Source organism: Amphibalanus amphitrite, unplaced genomic scaffold (assembly GCF_019059575.1).
Source record: "Amphibalanus amphitrite isolate SeventyFive unplaced genomic scaffold, NRLGWU_Aamphi_draft 000280F_arrow, whole genome shotgun sequence".
Taxonomy (NCBI): Eukaryota; Metazoa; Arthropoda; class Thecostraca; order Balanomorpha; family Balanidae; genus Amphibalanus; species Amphibalanus amphitrite.
Window position 1 is genome coordinate 584484 of NW_024881775.1, and position 18433 is coordinate 602916.

General features: G+C 44.2%; 1 protein-coding gene across 1 annotated transcript in view; it reads left to right on the forward strand.

Moving 5' to 3' along the window:
• The first annotated feature begins 8248 nt into the window (after positions 1–8248).
• The window catches only part of LOC122387293 (cardioacceleratory peptide receptor-like), a 125692-nt gene continuing 115507 nt past the window's right edge, over positions 8249–18433 (forward strand). Inside the window, exon 1 of the mRNA XM_043377393.1 lies at positions 8249–8445. The gene's annotated coding sequence lies outside the window, so the exon portion shown is untranslated. The remainder of the gene's footprint in view (positions 8446–18433) is intronic.

Below are 18433 nucleotides of genomic sequence, written 5' to 3' on the forward strand. Positions count from 1 at the left end.
ACCAAAAACCGAACCTGTGCCTTGGGCCACTTGACCTGACCTCCGAAGTCATCGGCTGACCCTGGTCCTTAAATCGGAGACCAATCGCTGCATTTCGTAACGACGCACACGATCGTTTCTTTCGCGAGGCTCTAGCTCAATTAGGGGCGAATCGGCGAAGGGGGTTGTTTCCTCACTTCCAACCCCCAACGTCCCCTCGGTATTCAGAAAACCTGAAGGTCCGGTGAGGGTTAAAACGTTTCTCCTGAACGAGGAAGAAATGTGAAAGTCAAAGCTCTATAGACGTCCTGTAAAAGTGGCCATAATAATAAATTCGTTAGAAATAAGATGCTTTTTAAACGACTTCCTCATATAAAATCGGGTGCTGGGACCAATCTTATAAACGCTTTAGAATGGACAGGGTGTCACTGGCTAAAGTTTGGGTGCAGAAAACGGCTATTACCTAAATGCAAAATGGTTTTCATGCATTTCAGTCAATTGTATATTGTCGGTCCCAGTGGCCGAGCTAAAAAAAAAAAAAATCGGTAGTGTTTTGCATCTTTTACGCCCTAAGAAACTACACCATCTATCGAAGTGGGCGGGCTTATTTGAATGGGAGGGCGCATTATGCACGAATCGTGTGCTTTCGTTTATTTTGGACTGTATTTTACCACATCCACTGCTGGTATCACTATTAATATAATCTAATGCCGTGAATACGACAGCATTCCATTTATAAGATTGGGCCAATGGAGTCGCGCCCCGCGAGCTCGGTTTTCCGCTGGGACGCTACAGGCCAGGAAGTCGGTCTTCGCCTGAGGGCAGGACAAAGGTCAGCGAGGGAGCGCGGGGTCAGCCAGGTATCGCCAAGTGCCGAGCGAAAGCCGCTCCCTCCCCTCTCTTCCGCTCTTCTTCCCTCCCCACCTCGGTATAGATGGGGAGGGACCGAACTGCCAATGACATGCGAGCGGTCAAGGCCGCTCGCGCGGCAGCGACCCTGGCGGCCGGGTGCCGCAACTGGGATTCAGCCAAGTTACCGATTCGCCTCCTGTGGGAGAGCCAAACCAGGGGACATACTTTTTAGATATACTGTACCTGTTTTTTTACTGGCGTGGTGAATGTCACCTGGATTTTGTTTTGAGGTGCAGACCTAGTAACTCTGACTACATGGGTTTGAAGCTATTACCTATTCTGTTTTTACTGGCCTGGTGAATGGCGACTGATGTTGTCTGTGGATGGCACTGAAACAAATTTTGAGTGTCATGTACAGTGTTTTAATACAATGCTGAGGGCTGAAAGTTGTCTTGTTTAGAGTGGTGAAAGTTCAGGATATGCCAGCCACCATGGTGGGTCAGAGTTAATGTGATGCAGTCAGTTCGGCTTCAGCAAGCACACGGATGGGCATACGCATCAAGACCTGCTCTGCCATACTTTCAGCCAATTTTACCTAGGTAAGTCTTTTCTTTTTTTCTGCCAAAAGCTATGACATTGTGAATTTCAGTGCTGTGGCCTGTGTGTAGCTTTCAGGAAAGCAATTCTAAATAAAGCTCTGATAAAGTGCAAAATCAGCAATGCAGCCCTCTATTACATTTTCTACAACATCTTACTTGTTCCTTGCATGGAGAGAAAAATGCAATGCTATGAATTCGTTTATTCACATAATTTGACAAGTGACATGCAGTTACCTGCTACTATCACTGCACAAAACAGAGCAGAAAACATCAGTTGATCAAACACAAGACACAACAGAAGTTTACAACATAGGACTGCCGAACCTGCTTCCTCCCACCACAGTTGATGCCATTTCCTAGCCTGGCTTGATGTGAGCACTGAATAGCTGCTTCGTCTAATTACAGCTCACTACCATTCAACTTAAACTACTCTCTTTAAAGTAAGAGTGAGAGCGTTCAGTGTTCATAGCAGCTCGACAGACGACAGACAACAAACATCTTGACAAACCAACCAGTATTTGATTTGGCTAATGATTTACGTGCTTGTTGTATCATGGCCAAACTACTTTAACAGCAATAATCCTTGTTTCATCTTGATATTGCTTTTATTTCCATTTGAACTCAGATCTTGAAACAATCATCTGAAGTGATATCAGATACTGGCTTCTGTTTCTCTTGAAAGCAAGTTAAAACAACAATGATAAACTAAGGCAGGAGATGTGAGTTGTGGCAGTAGATCTTTGATTCAACAATGTCAACCTTATATTGCTTGAGACCTCTGTGACAAACAAATATTTATAGTTTTTTGATAGTTTGGATTCTTGGCTTGATTTAGCAGATCAGCTGTGAACCTTGACTTTGAAATCACATAAATGTCATGGTACCCGAACGAATCCTCGCATGACATTTCTTCGTAGCACAATTTTTCGTCCGCATTTCTTCGTCTACAAATCTTCGTCGGTGCATTTATTTGTCCCTCTTACTCTTGCATATATTTGCGTTGAAGAAGAAATGCGAGCCGATTTTCATATACCCTGATGCGAGACAGAGTAAGCGATACGAATAAATGCCCTGACGAAGATTTGCAGACGAAGAATTGCGATACGAAGAAATGCCATCAGAAGAATTATCCTGGAATCCTTTATTGGCCATCATATATTGACCTTGATAAGATAAACGTATCATTCGCGCAATATTTGTCGCACTTTGATACCAAACTATTGCTTCCAAATGCCGACGTAAAGAAAACCTTTATGTGACGTCATAGAAGCAGCGGAGTTCCCAAAAAGTAAACAAAAATAAAAGTCTTATATCTCGAAAACGGGTGAATATTTTCCGGTAAAATTTGGTAGATGTTCATTTCCGCTCTTTGTGATTCACGCTACATCACTTTTATGCCAATTCATTAACTTTTTTGAAGGTGGGAGGGTCCCTTTAAATGTCACGTTTAGCTTGTTCACACAATGTATGCCATAACCTGCCACCGATCCCTACTTTTAAGAATGTAGGAGTAAAGGTATGAGAAGCGAGCCATTTCCGACCTTCATCAGCATGAATAATGATGCAGGCTGCATCTTCTTTCCTGGGCTGTCAAATTGCTGCGGAAATCTCCCGCCTTAGCGTAACAAAGCCTCTCTTCACGGCCAGTATACCATGAGAAAGAACGCTTCAGCGTGGCCTGATATTCCTGACAATATTTCATGCAAATTTGGGCTGTTCAGGATGAAAATGCAGCAGAAGATGCAAGAATCCAGTGAAAAATTAAGATACGCTGCCATGAACAGGTTCAGGGGATTGGCGTTGCCTGAGAAAACCTTTTTAAACATGCATTCCGTAACATTCTCATATGTCTGGGACGTGATATTACGCGAGCCTACTGGTGCTGATAATCTACTACACTGAATTTTTTGCGTACACTGAATACCATATATTATTACTGATAAATTAAAGAACATCATGTCAAGCGCTAACACAAGCCTAGAAAAATAGGAAGCGGTTAGGGTTCTCATCGGTTCACAGACACATAGTTGACAGCGTTTTACAATAAATGGACGACGAAATTGTCGAAGGTAATGCATTAAATACCGATGCACAGCCAATATTTCAAAAAAAACGTAAAAACGCAAATAGCCCACAAGCTGATCTCTACATAGATGTAGTCGAAATATCAAGATCCTTAACATCCTTTCTTCGGTAAAATTGTGCCTTTTTAGGCGCAATTTCAAAAAGGTAAAGGCCAAATTCAAAAAGTTTACGTTCAAAATGCACGTGAACGTTTTGAATTTGGTCTTTGACTTTTTGAAATTGCGCCTAAAATGCTGTAGTAGGTATAGCAAAGCACTGCACTTGAAATATAAAACGTGCTGAGGCCTCTTGCACCAAACTACCTACCTAGGTAAATTCAGATTTTACCTAGATTCTCTTGCACCAAACTACCTACCAAAAAACGCTACCGTGAAAATTTACCTAGAAATTCTACCGAGCGGCATAAGAACTTACCAATTGTTAAAGTCCGACCGGCTGTTTTCCTCTTGCACCGAAAGCCGGAAGGAAGTACTCGCGGAGGAATTTTTGACGGTTTGACGGTAAACTCGGGCTTCCAAAATAACTAGCAAAAATGTTTAGACAATGATAAATCAATGTTTTATGAGTGAATAATAATATAATTGACCAAATGCTCCATGGGTTCACAGAGGTGCTTCTCCGTACCAAAGCGATAAAACTCCGTAGCAGAACAGCCTGGTTGAAGACTCACTCGTTGCCATGGAAACGAAGCTTATTTGTTCAAGTAATTTAATATCAAAATAACTTCTATCCGTATTTACGTAAATGGAAAATGATTTTATAATACCAAAATGTATATTAACAAAAACAATATCCATATAATTGTTTTCTTTAGTTACTATTTGTTCAGCGCCCACAAATAATTCGTCGCCAAACAGCCAATCAAAACAAATCCTAAAAACGCAAGCTGTCAAATTTACCTAGGTAGGTAGGTAGGATGGTGCAAGAGAAGTTACCGCCGTAGGTAGTTTTACTAGGTAGGTATTTTGCCGATTCTACCTAGCGAGGTATTTTGGTGCAAGAGGCCTCAGGACGTTTTGACCCTTACTGAGGGTATCCTTATTTCATCAAACAGTCAAAATGTCAAAATGGAAGAGGGATTATCGGCTTTTGATGCGGCCATAAAGGACATCTGCTCTGTTCTGATGTGCTAATGGTAATGATGACCCGTGACCCCGCTAATATGATCCCTTCGTTGTTCCTGGATAGTTAGGTAGTGAGGGTCTGCTTATTTAATGCCAATCAATGAAGTTAGCTGCTTCAGTCAGCCTTCTTACTCTATCATCTGGCATATGCATTCAGATGCATCCTGAAAGATGATCATCAATTCATCACTGGCTTTCTCTCCAGGGAAGGAAGCCAATGGTGCTCGATTTAAAGATCTCAGGTCAACTGTTGACATCACAGTTCATGTCATGTAGGTACCCCAAAATCGGGCTTTGGTTTTAGGCGATTAACGTTCGAAGACATGGCCTCACGACAGTTGGTGGTATGAAGACTTTCAGTCCACCTTGTCAAGACGCGTTGAATAGTATCCTTATTTATTTGGGAAAAATCAACTCGGTGTCCTCAAATCAAGTCGGTCGTAGCCGGCCATGAAGCTGATCAAGGGAGGTCATTCTCATTGGGCGATGCATTTCCAGGTGCTACGGCCGGATTGTTACCGCACGTGACGTGCCCACGTACAGAGACCGCCTTTATGTATATCTTACAGTGTCTGGGCCAGTTGTGCTCAAAGCTAGTACAACGCTAGGGATCGGTTCTATGTAAACGGCTCCCGCACAAGTTGGCTAGAGACTCACGCCACACTAGCGCTCAATATTGCCCTCGCTCGTTTATCGCCCCAACCTTGCTGGTAACGTAAGCAGGCCAGATACCTAGATGTTTCAGTTTCCTCTTACATCATGTTATTGCGATTTTCAGTCCTCGACCCATACTGTTCTACTCTATGAGGATTGGAAGGCATTTAACGCATGATTAAATCAGCAAAAGAGATGGTTGAATTCCTCAATGTGGATCTGAAACGAGGGCAAGGGCGAAACATGCCGAATTTCCTGTGCCGAAATCGCCTGCTCTACATAAATGGATGCATCTCAGATCTCAAACAAGACATCGCTGTACCTGCTCTAAATCAATTTTATAGAAACGGAGCAAAAAGGAAGGCAATCGAGTGATTGATAGTGGTACAAAATCCTACAAATGTTTCAGTCGTTTGCCATTGCCAGAAACATGTTCTTTCCAGTATCGACGTATTCGGGGTCAGATTATACAGCATTGAAGAGCAGTTGCCTTCCTTCGACGATAGTTCCTGCGTTCTATGTAAACCCGTGTAAACCTTCCATCACGGTGACTATAAATAGCCGATTATAAATAGCCTTCCATTACTTGATTCCTAGATGACAAGATTTCGTGGTGAAATCAACTGGATGACCTACTTATGAGATAATCAGGAGATAAATCCCATCCAATTCCAAATGTTCGGCACTCGAATCAATCTGAGTAATCATGTGCTGTTGAATCAGCATAGCAACCGGAAAACTAGGATAATTTTAGCATTCATATACTATGTGGATCCCTTTCTATGATAATCCCTTTCATGATCTTTCTTATAATAAAGGATATCTAGAATGGAAGAAAAATTAAAGATAGCTTAACTTGAGTTGCTTACATTTTACTTGTTGCCATTTCTTTGAGCATTGCATGTTAAAGGAATTACTATGAACGGACTTTTGTGATGTCTTTTAACTTTTTTATTAGAATCCACATTCACGCAGCTGTTTATCGCACACCGATATATGAGGGCACGTGGTCCGGATGCTGTCGCTGTGACCAGCTGGAACGTGGAAACATGTAACCTGGAACATGTAACCTGCAACCTGGAAACATGAAATGCGCCCGTACGTGTTTTTTACGTTCTTGAGTACAGACAGACTGTAAAAACATTACAGTTATCTCATAAATAGTTATATCATGTTTTAATGCATAAGATGCATAGACACGGCTTGAAGTTACGCATATTACTGCATATGAGGCTGTGAGAAACGTTGGAAGATGAAATATCAGATAGGTATTTGGTCCAAGTGAATATGATGTATAGATTCCACTTTGATGAAGGCCTAGAGACTGTTGACGTACTGGCTCGTGCATCTGAAGTGGCCAGTTATCTTAGGATAGGCAATGGTTGTCAATGACCTTACTTTGTATTCACATATGAGCGTGTGTGTGATTTATGTACATATCTAGACACGAGATATGTAATGTTTTTATGATTTAATCTTTTTATTTTAATAACTTGATGAATGGCTGGTTTCAAACAGGATATCTGTACCAATAGGTATCTCGTTTTTGCATAGTTTTTGTTTTGCTTTGTGGTGATAAATTTGGACCGCAGAGCTTGATCAAATTCAAATGTGTTGTGATATTTTGCAAAAAAAAAATGGTTTTGGCTCAATACAAGTAACATTTACGTTAAACACATTTATTTACAAGTGCGATCCGGAGTGCAGTGAAAGTACCCATGCTTCTCGCTGCCTTAGGTTCCACTTCCGTTTAATGTTAGTTGTCCGTATACTTAGGTCCCTACAAATATTGCATACCTACTTACCCACTCATAAGTGCTACTGTGATAATCAAATAAACGCACATTTTACCAAATTTTGCACATGTTATTCCCCAACGCATCACCGGATATTTTGCTCCTGACTTATGTGCACTGACTTATGTGTCACTTGTGTCGAAACACTGAACGAGAATAATATCTTTGCGAACTGCAGATAACATCAGAGCCTGTTATTCCAGTGGATATATAGGGTGGGGGCGGGCTTCAACACTACGGCTCTCCGCGATCAATTCTGCCATTCATCGTAAGCCAAAGCCACCAAGCGGGTGAGAAGGGGGAGGGCGGAGCCAGGGGTTAAAGTTTACAGCTGGAATGTGCATCACACTCTGCAGCTATCATAAACACCTGCGGCCTTGCAGCACATTTTCGGGTTACAAGCGCATTGCGCATTCGCAGTTTATTTTTGCTCACAAAGTGAGACGGGTTTAGGTTTGTTCTGTCAGGCCAGATTCCGGTGACGTGGGATGGAAGGGCGCTACTGTACGTGTTAGGAGGTGCAGACTGCAAGTGCACAGAACACTCTATATGATTTGTTCATACACTGATAAGTGTTATGTGATTACATTGGCGCATGTGCCAAGTGACTAGGACTAAAATTGTAACGCTGTGGGTTGTGAGCCTTACAGATTCGATCGAACGTATTTTGTTTCTAGTTATTTTTTCTTGATGGTAAAATATGTCTTGGTTTGCCTTATTTCTCTTATCCCTTTGAAGTCAGTAATAGAAAGGCTAAGTCCAGTCCAGCCATGTCAGGTAAGGTCAGGTCAGGTCACCAGAAAAAATGGGCTCAAAATAGTAAATACCTCGTCTTCCCTCATCTGCCATTCCATTTGTAGTTATTTTAAAATTCAGCGGTGGTAATACAGAAACAAATCCACATCCGCTGCAATCACTGACCGCACTCAATCACTGACAATCACTGACCGCTCGAGCATTTCGCTCGTGCCGTGCCACGTATGTTCAGCACTCTGATTGGTGGGTCCGTTTCGCGATGTCGACGCGCGCGTCCGGCGGCAGCGATGGAGGGGCTGACGGGTACCGACGCGGGGGTGACGGGCGGGCGGCCGACGCACACGGAGCGCCGCGCGTTCAGTTCTGGCGCGGCCACCGGCGGGTCAGCGGCACAGGGGACGGAGCGACAGCGGCAGCAACCGCACGGGGAACGGAGAGGCTGCCATAGTAGGCGCAGGGGTCGAGAAGGCACCGACGGCATCGTCACGAGAGGGACGGAGAGGCACCAGCAACAGCGGTGGATAGCAGAGTTGGACAGAAGCCGGACGGCAGGGGCTGGCATCAACCGCGCCTAGCTGGCGACGCTGCTGACCGACAAAGGTGGGTTAATGACTGTTCAGACCGATTAGTCCTATGGTCCTTCAAATGCTGCTTCATATCTATCAAGTGATGTTTAGGTAGGTATGTGATCATATGATTTATTTGTATGTTTTACTACCTCTATACCTATGCATATTGCATATGCTGCGCATCAAAACTATTGACCACATTGCTATTGTTCCATGCTCCTTAACTCAAGTGGCTGATTAAGCCGCTCAAGCAGCGGTCAATAAAAGTTCATCCCTGACGTTGCGAGTAAATTTAGACCCTTTTCTGGAGAACAGATTGACGTGATCCTGCTCTCCGTCGTATTTGTTCGGTGTCTCTTAGCTAAACGGGATTCTCAGTAAAACCGCTCACACGGAAAGGTCAATTGTACACGAGTTAGGGCTAACCAGAGTTTGGTTAAACACGTAATGCTGCTGAAGTGATTTAAATTGCGATCTTCTTTTGCTCCTGTAAAATGGTGCTCGGTGATGACATATCATGATTTTTCAACAGACGGAGCTCAGTAGGTACGGCCCACCAGGTATTAAGTGGTTGGTTGTCAACATCACAATAATCGATCTGCATTGATGAATACGTCTAATGGCTGTTGAAAACCACTGCCGAAATGTGTGCACGAACCCTCTTCTTATTTTATTCAGTCATTTTACAGGAGTGTCTCTGTCATTTAAAGTTATTGCACCAAAAGCACATAGGCTAACCAGCCACTCTTTTGCTGGAGGGCCGTACATTAGAATGTAAAAGTAAACTATGAGCATATGCTGTATATCTAAGCATGTTGAAATTAGTTTATTAGTGCTGTTTATGATAACATGTAAAATAATGCCTGTGAATCGCTGCTGCAACTAAGCTGAGGGGTTATGCATCTAGGTACATTTTGAAATAACAAGAGATACACCACACGTCCACACATAGATTAACGCGACAGTAATCCGCTTTGGATCGTCTCAAATGACCGTAATTGATCAGTCTTCGACAGGTTATACGATACAAATCTCTCTAGTCATCCGGAAACATTTGAGCTCAGGTAAACCACTATGATCCTCCTGCTTTGGAATGCTGTTTGGAAGTAGGTAATTGGGCGCTAATCGGGATGTTATTGAGTCAGCCTTGTTGCCATCGAGACAGGATGCATCAGTGCCCGCCCTGTGCCCGGGTATATGAAATATCGACTTTGCCATGGATCACAAAGGCACAAAACCACCAGCTCATTTAATAGCATTGCAATTTGAAGGTCCGGATGACAGCATATTTGCCTAAACTACGCCTATCGCAACCTTTACACTTACCTGCAGTCCTAACACCTACCTTTACACCTATCTTTACCAGTAGCGGCGGAACACCGTCAATTATGGGGAGGGCACTACCAAATTTTGGTCTCATTCTTTCCATGCAACGCCCATAGGGCTGATGTTAAAATGCCAAAATCAAAGGTTGCACGGTGCCCCGGTGCGCTCTCCGTTCCGCCACCTACAATGACCTTTACACCTACCTACTACATGTATAATTGATGCACCGATTTAAACTTTAGCATCCGGTTTTGCTCGGTGGTTTTCTTTTATCAAGGAAATGCCAAATATACGAATAAATAAATCCTTTATGTAAAAAGATCAAAAGACGACTAAAGATAGGGCGCGCGAATCTGGCTCTTATCTTGTATGACCTTGTATATGGTCTTGACCTCGACCGACCTAACCTCTTCGATTTGTTGAGCTAGACAGCCTCTAAAGGACATGACACCAGTTGCACAACCATGCATATGGTTCTGAAAGGCATGACAATCTGTCATCAAACCTAATGTTACCGGAGATATGCTATTGGTGGTCATCATCACACCGATGGCTCAATCGATACATCATAATAAACGTTCTTAAAGGTGATCATTACTCGTCTTCGAGGCCAAAAACGAACCAAACTCTTCCAGGTAACTGGCTGGCGATGGGCCGTGTCCGAGCCGCTCTGCCTCGATTGCCTCAGCGCAAGTAATGGGAGCTGGCTCTCTGCGCCGTATTTGCCTCTCTGGGTGCGTTACGCCACGCGCGTGGGACCGGTCGGAGGCATTACTTAGCTCTCTCACACGTAATTGTGCCGGCCGTATCGATAATTATTGGATCGTAATGGGCAACCAGCACGCTTATTAGGCGTGAATGAAGTCATCCCCATTTGGTGTGACGTCAATGCGAAAACCTATGCCTTTAACACTATCAAGGTAAGGCTGGCACTTCATTTGTGCGATATGGGCCATCTGCGCACCTTTAGTGTTTTTTGATAAAGACCTGTAGCGACATGCTGTAACAGCATTGATCAGTAATAACGTGGCACAAATGAAGCAAAAACGTGGCTGACTACACAGCGTAAACTACGCACATTGCATGGGTAAGACATTTGACAACCGATCACAACCAATGCAAACAGTGTGAATATTGCAATATGGCAAGGAGGGCGCAACTTCAGTTCGTTGGAGCTCAGGTTCAATATAACATAGGTGATTCACGGTGTTTTGTTTTCCCTAATCATCTGTCCTACCATATAATTACATCTTTGTGATATTCAAAGAAAGACGACTGATTGCTCAGCTGGTATAAAATGCTGCATTAACAAGATTATTTCACTCAAAGACAGATTTGGCCGACATGCTAAAGCCTTTACCTTCCATCTCAGGTGTTCTTCATTCAAGTTTCAAAATAGCGTTCTCATTTGTCTTGGTTGATGCTCCGCTGAACATCAAATGATCACTTTATTTCACCCTTCTCTAGTTAGCGTAACTGATTCTGTCAGCCGGTGGGCGTAATGCTCGGCTAAGGCACAACATTTTTTGCTATCTTGTCCGGATAAGATGGCCATTGCCCATGGTGTGCCGAGACGTAAGGTGACATTCAAAAACGCTTTGACCTCGAATTTCATGGACCGTGCTGCAATAAAAAAAAACTGTGGATGAGTGGAATAGCGAAGGCAGAGCCCTCGCCAAGCATAACGTGCTGCGCACTTATACACGTCCCGGCCCAACTTATCTAGATCGAATATATAAAAGAAAGAAAAAAGTCTGAAAGAATTCAGTGGCGGCGGAAGCAGGGGGGCAAGGGGGGCAGCTGCACCCTAAAGCTATGGAAAGGGGCGCCTCGAAAATCTGTAGAGGAGGCAGGAAGTTAAGAGGTGCGGCGGCCATAAAGCTAAGCAGTGCGACACCGCAACTGATAAAGGCACTTGTGACACGAAGAGGGTGGCAATGACGTGGGAAAAGTATCTTTTGATATGCTGAAGAGTGGAGGGCATCCTTATCTGAAACAAAGGCAGATGCTGCCGACCCTGTCGAATATAATCTTGCCAGGCGATAAAGGCTAGGAGGGCGCAGCCACTCGAGAAGCGCGCCATGCGGAAGAGGGGCGCCTGCATGCGAAAGAGGGGCGCCTGTGTGTGGGACGAAAAAGAAACATGTATGGAGACGTCTTTGAAGGCAATAGCCTCCGAATGCCAACACGAACATATGAGGGCTTATAGCGTTGCAGGCTCCATGCGACATTAAAAAGGGGCGCCTGATGGCCGATATGCGAGAGGAAATTAGTTTGTGTAACATTTATCGGGGGCGGTTTGCCGTTTACAACATATGAATGTTAAGGGAGGTCCGAGATTGGGGCCTGTAAAATTGCACTGTCCGTATGGGCGGTTACACCCCTAGTGCTAGGGCGTATTTTGCGTTTTTTTTTTTTTTACTGGGGAGATGATTATGACCAGGAATAGCATTCTGCAAACTTCTATGGGCGCCTGTATAGGGGCGAAACTGATTTTCCAGTGCAGAGACGGCCATCGGCATTGTGGGGCGGCATTCATTCCACTGGGGCGTCTGCCAGTGTTGAAGGGCGGTATTCATTTCAATGGGGCGCCCATTGGTGTTGATTGGCGACATGTATCACCTGGGGCGCCTATCGGAGATTGGGGCGGCATTAATTTCACTGAACCGTGGAACTCTTTTCGATATGCCTTATTCGGAGAATCTTATGATATGGTGATGAGGTTGTTTCTAAACGAACATTATGAAGGTTACATTTACGCTATGGAATGTACCAACTATTTCTCGTTACATAAAAACTGTAATTCTGAACGTTTTAACAGGTACAACACATTGTCAAACGTCTCTTCACTGTTTGTGTTACTACAACCGTGTATATGGTAAGGGGCGCCCAGCGGGAAGGGGCGCTTCAATATCGTTTGCACCCCTATCCTAGAATACCTTCCGCCGCCACTGAAAGAATTTCGGAGTTAATGTCAATCTCGCTCACCTGGTCCGGGTATACAGTCCATCCCTCTGCGCTGGTTACGGCTGTATAGTTTTTAATCACAGGCCAGTCCCTTCACACGAGTCTCTTATATTGAGCGCAGGAGCGACTCGAACCCGTTCGTTTCCCTAAAACTACAGACGTAAGAACAATGCGCTAACATTACGTAATCTGCCACGGGATGAGTTATGCATTTGTATAGTGCGCATTGCCATCGGTTGTGCTATATATAGGTCAGAAAGGCCCGTTTTTGTCGTGTATCGGTTTTCAGGAAAACGCCAATAAACGCCGCCGATGGGCGTTTTTACGGCCGGGATGATGAAGTGATCTTGTGTACGCGGCCGGGTAAAAACTGTCGCCGGGGGTCAGTCAGTGCTGACCTGAGCACGATCTGAGGGCAGCGGCCACCGGCCAGTCACTGGTCGCACCTACATTATCGGCTGAACAAAAGACCCGGTCGCTGGGAACGACTGTCAGTCAGAGACCGTTACACTGTCAGTCAGAGACTGTTACACTGTCAGTCGGAGGCCCCAGCGGTATTGAAACATTACGTTCGGAGATACGTCCCTCTCTTGTCGCTTGTCGCTTGTCCCTCTCTTGTAGTAGTATTTTTAGTCACTTGAATCAAATACTATAAATTTGGAAAAATAAAGATTTTTTTTTGTCCCAGAGACCAATAAAAAAGATGTGAACCTTTTACACATAACATCGATTGCTTTAAGGGACCTTCCCACCTTAACATTAGTTTTGAGTTGAGATAGCCAAGTTTGCGGCCAGGCTCCGAAACCACCATTTATCCTGGTCGCAACCCCCACAGCTTTATGGTGTTCAAGAAATTTCTTCCCTTTACTTGCACGGTGGGACCAGCGTGGTCCCTATCTCTTAACCATTACGGGAATCTAATGACGTCATCTGGCTTTCGAACGTCCGTTAAATGTTTGACTAAAACGTTTTGTAGCACGCGGTGGTATATATGCTGCTTTGCGCGCAACAAATGCCGCACTTTCAAATAAAGTCGCTAGGAACAGCGGAGATCCCAAAAAGTAAACAAAAGTAAAAGTCTAATATCTTGAAAACCGGTGAATATTTTTCGATGAAATTTGGTAGATATTCGTTTTTGCTCTTTCTGAACCGAGCGACATCACTTTCATGCCAATTCATTAACTTTTTTGAAGGTGGGAGGGTCCCTTTAAATTTGTCATCTTCAAATGTATCTTAACGATACTGTATATTTTGCTTATACGCAGGCATCGGTAGGATTGTGATTGCAGGATTGCAAATTCCTGATTGCATTCCTTTTTGGTGGATTGCACCTGGATTTGAAATTCATTCCAAAAAACAGGATTTGATTGCGGATTGGATTGCGTCATACTTCCAATTTTTGCAATGCAATCCGGATTGTGTTTGATTAGTGCTTTGAAATGGTTTGTTGCGATTGAAAATTATGAGATCGGCGTCATCGGCTTAATGTAGGTACTTTGCTATCAAGGGCTTTACATCGAAACTTGAAATAATTTAAACGCTTTTAATTTAAACGCTCAAAATAATATACGCTGATGAACTGCATAGGAAGGGCAAAATTACGTATTTGAGGGCGAGTTTTAAAAATATAAAACACTGGTTGGGTACCCAGCAAACATGCCCACATGGTTCCCATATGGGGCCCACATGGGCCCCCCACCTCTTCCATATGGGTCCCACATGGGAATGGCAGTGGGTGACACGTGGGACCCATATGGGTCAGCCCACGTAGGCCCCATATGGGACCCACGCGGCGCCCACATGGGACCCATATGGGTAGCCCATCTGTAGCCCATGTCCCACGTGGGCCCATCTGGCCCATGTTCACCCCATATGGGACCCACATGGGATGCCCATCTCCAGCCCATGCATGCGTTTGGCCCATCTGGCCCATTTTTATCCCATATGGGGCCCATATGGGTAGCCCATCTGTAGCCCATGTCCCACGTGGGCCCATCTGGCCCATGTTCACCCCATATGGGACCCATGTGGGCATGTTTGCTGGGTAGAGGTTTAAATGTGGGGGTGTTTGAGGCAAAAAATATTTCCCATAAAATACCTGTGCCTTAGATAGGAATTACTCGCAAGATTAGGTACTAAAAATGGGTGATTTGGGGATGGAGGCACGGCCCTATGCCCCCCTCCCTCCCCCAGATCCACTAGTGCACATAATAATACAACAGGATTGCAAAAAAGGATGGCGGATTTGATCACAATCCAAGTGAAAAAAGGGGATTGCGGGTAGGAATGCAATCCACTTCGGCACTAGGAATGTGGATTGGGAATGCAATCCTTTCAAAAAGGATTTTACCGATGCCTGCTTATACGTCAAAAACGTTAATGTTAATGAAATAATAGTAGGTACTTTGTTCTGTGACACATGGTCGTCGTGGATTGAAGAATATCAATTCACAAGCATCGGTACCTACAAGCTGGTGGCAAAACAAACAGCAGTCAAAATTGTGTTTGCAAAATAATGATCATGGTAATAATGATAAACACAGTGGTTCGTTTGGTAAAGCATGCACTTTGGCTTTCATTCCGCCTCACCCAAGTGGTCCAGGTGAAAGCAGCCGGCCGAAGCACGGCCGTCAAGTGGCGACAAACGAAGAGCAGCGCACAAAGACGCCTCGCCTTCACAAGTTTGCCTAGCAGCCTGCTCCTCGGCAATGAAGCACTTCATCCTGAAGCAGTTCACCTGAACTGTTGGGGCGAGCGCAGCAGTGGGGCTTAGCAATCGGGCAAGGAAACGCGCCGGGTTAATGCCGCCCTGAGAAAGGTTCTGAGATATGCCGCTTGGCTGGTCAATTGGCGGCTCGTTAAGAGCCAAAGGCTCGGCGTGGGACAGATTTGGAGAGCAATGACCAGGATCCTGTCTGTCGCGACCCGGTGTGTATCGGCACCACTTAGCCGGATCTATCGACGAAGAGCTTTGAGCGGCAGTTGCTACCGAGGAAATAAAACAGGAAATTAAATCATTTGGAGCCGTGTTACCGTATAGTAATCATGTCGGATATCAGACATCGTATGAAAGAAAAAGTAATAATTGAAATGGCCTCGTCCTGAGCTGCCAAAAAAGGATGGCTTCAGAAGTCACTGATTCTTTGTCGTCATGCATGCATTAATATTTACAACGGCTTCGGTTACAAAATTCACACTTTTTTCTGCCTAAAACTTAAACATTACGAGGGTGCTGTTCACAATTTAGACAGCAGTTGTGTCGTATTTTCTTGCATCTTTCCCTAACGATCAAGTTTTAACGTATTAAAAATATTGTCATTGAATGACCATTAGGGTTTGAGTAATCTACTAATTAAACATTAACAAATATTACAGCCGTTAGGCCATTCGTTAATACCATTGCCCGTAGACGATGGGAAGGTATCTTTGATTTTCCCCTTCTGCTCGATATCCAAAACTTCTTTCTCTCCCTGATGAGCCTTTTTCTTGAACAATACCCATCCTACCTGCTACCTAAGTACGGGTCTTGTTTGTCTTTCAAACCTGACTTAATATTTTCTCACATCGTGCGAGTCATTGTCTAGAGGGTCTTCCGAAATTAGTCTATGCTTTTTTGTGTGTTAGTAGTTAGGCATTTTGACTGAAGTCATAATGTGCCAGACTGGGAAATTCATTCTTCATAAGTCAATAGCTCACACTGCATACATTTCCCTGGAGTGCCCACGACACTGTCTGAAGGACGTTCTGTCTGCGCACCAGCTATCACCAGCTCAATGTAGACAATGAACGCCGTGATGGAGATGTTGGCTCTGCTCTCGGAACTATTAGCGAGACGCACAATAGAAATCCGAATGCCAACGCCGAAGAGGAAGCATGCCCTCATTGTAATGAAGGCCATCTATCATCACCATTCTCCCCAGACGAGGTGCTGAGAGACGAAGTGCGCATATCTGCGAATAGCATGATCCATAGCACAATAGGCATCACACAGTATTATTTCCCAACTCTGCGGCGCAACGCGGCCCAATGTTGAGGTAGGTAACGTTTGCAGAAGTGATGTTTGACGAACTTCCTGTTTTGAAGCTACTGTGCAGTTGTTTGCGCTTTGAATGATGCACGTCAAAGCGGCAGGTATGTGGGTGTCTAAAACTCGGGAAGTTCGTTGACTGCTCGCTCTCTCGATGGTAAGCGGTGGCGCAGAAATATTCCGCTGTCGTTGGGCTTTGTCGACTGATGAGGTATGCGTTGCTGAAAAACAAACATCTCATATACCGCAGATGTTTGCGTTTGACAACTATGTAGTTTAATAAATGAATATCATGTAGGTGGTGTTCAGAAGTTCTACATAAATATTTATGTGCAAAACATGGTACCTATGCATGATTTGGATAAAATGTTTTGTCAATTGAGTAAATGCAAGCTCTGACAATCCATGCAAAAACTAAGCAAATCAGAAGTGTTGATCTGTCTAGTGTCCACATTTATGCTTCACCTTTAACCCTCGCCCCGTTGGGGGGGGGGCATTTTGGCCCCCCTGTGGTTTTTCCTGAATAGCAAGAAAACGGCGGCGTGCAGCGCCGCCAAATTTTCAGTACCTTCCCGGGCATCAATTTGACACCTTCACACCAAATTTCAAGTCTTACGTCACCTTAGGTCAGGAGTTATTGAGGTCAAACTGAGGTCATGTTCGAGCAAAAATGAGCAAAAAACATGCAATCTTGAAACGCTCACCAAATCTACAGTTAGGTATCAAGCAATTTCAAAGTTCTTTATATGGTCTAGTAGACAAAAGCGGCGCTACAAAACTGCTATCTCGGATTTTCAAAATTTTTGGTTTTTGACCAAAAAAAATTCAAAAAATTGATTTTTTTAAGAAAAACTTTGAAAAAATCGAAAATTTTCCGAATTTCGAAAAAACCGGAATATATGTAATAGTCCCAGCGCTCTTCTATATACATACCAAATTTCAGATCGATATCTCGTTTTTTGACCAAGTTATAGCGAAAAAACTGTTCAAAAATGATGACGTCAAATTTTTGAACTCAATTTTGAGCAATTCTAGACCACGTACGGCAAAACAAAGACCACCATTGAACTCCCCGTGACGAGCTGCATCGATTCGATACCCATTTTATGCAAAAATATTAACTTTGAAATTTGACCTAATTTGACCTGACCTTGACCTGACCTTGACCAAAACGTGATCTAAGCTGGCCCCAAAGGCTGCCTGACCCATATAATCGCATTTGTCATGTAAAATGGATAATAAAACATGTACCTATCACACGACACTTTCATATTGTGACCCCCCCCCCCCCGTGACCTGACCTCTGTGACCTGACCTGGTATCAGTGACCTCAAATAGCAAAATATGTGTTTGAAGAACATTTTCCCATCGATGATTTTCAATGAAATGCATTTTACTCGATTTTACAACGCATTTCTTGAAGTGCCTGTAAACGGTGAAAATTGGACCTTTGACCTGACCTGTGACGTCATCGGTTTGACCTAGGTCAATAAAATTGGGTCACAAGGTAGTTCCCCGTTGGGGCTATCCAACGCCGTTTACCGCTTGTCGCTATGTTGCGTGGTTCTCGAGATCTTAGGGGGGGGGGGCAAAATGGCCCCCCCAACCGGGCGCGTTGCTCGGCAGAGCCCAACGGGGCGCGGGTTAATGAGGAGGCTTTCTTGAAAACTAGCAAACTGCGATAACAGCAAGCCATTCT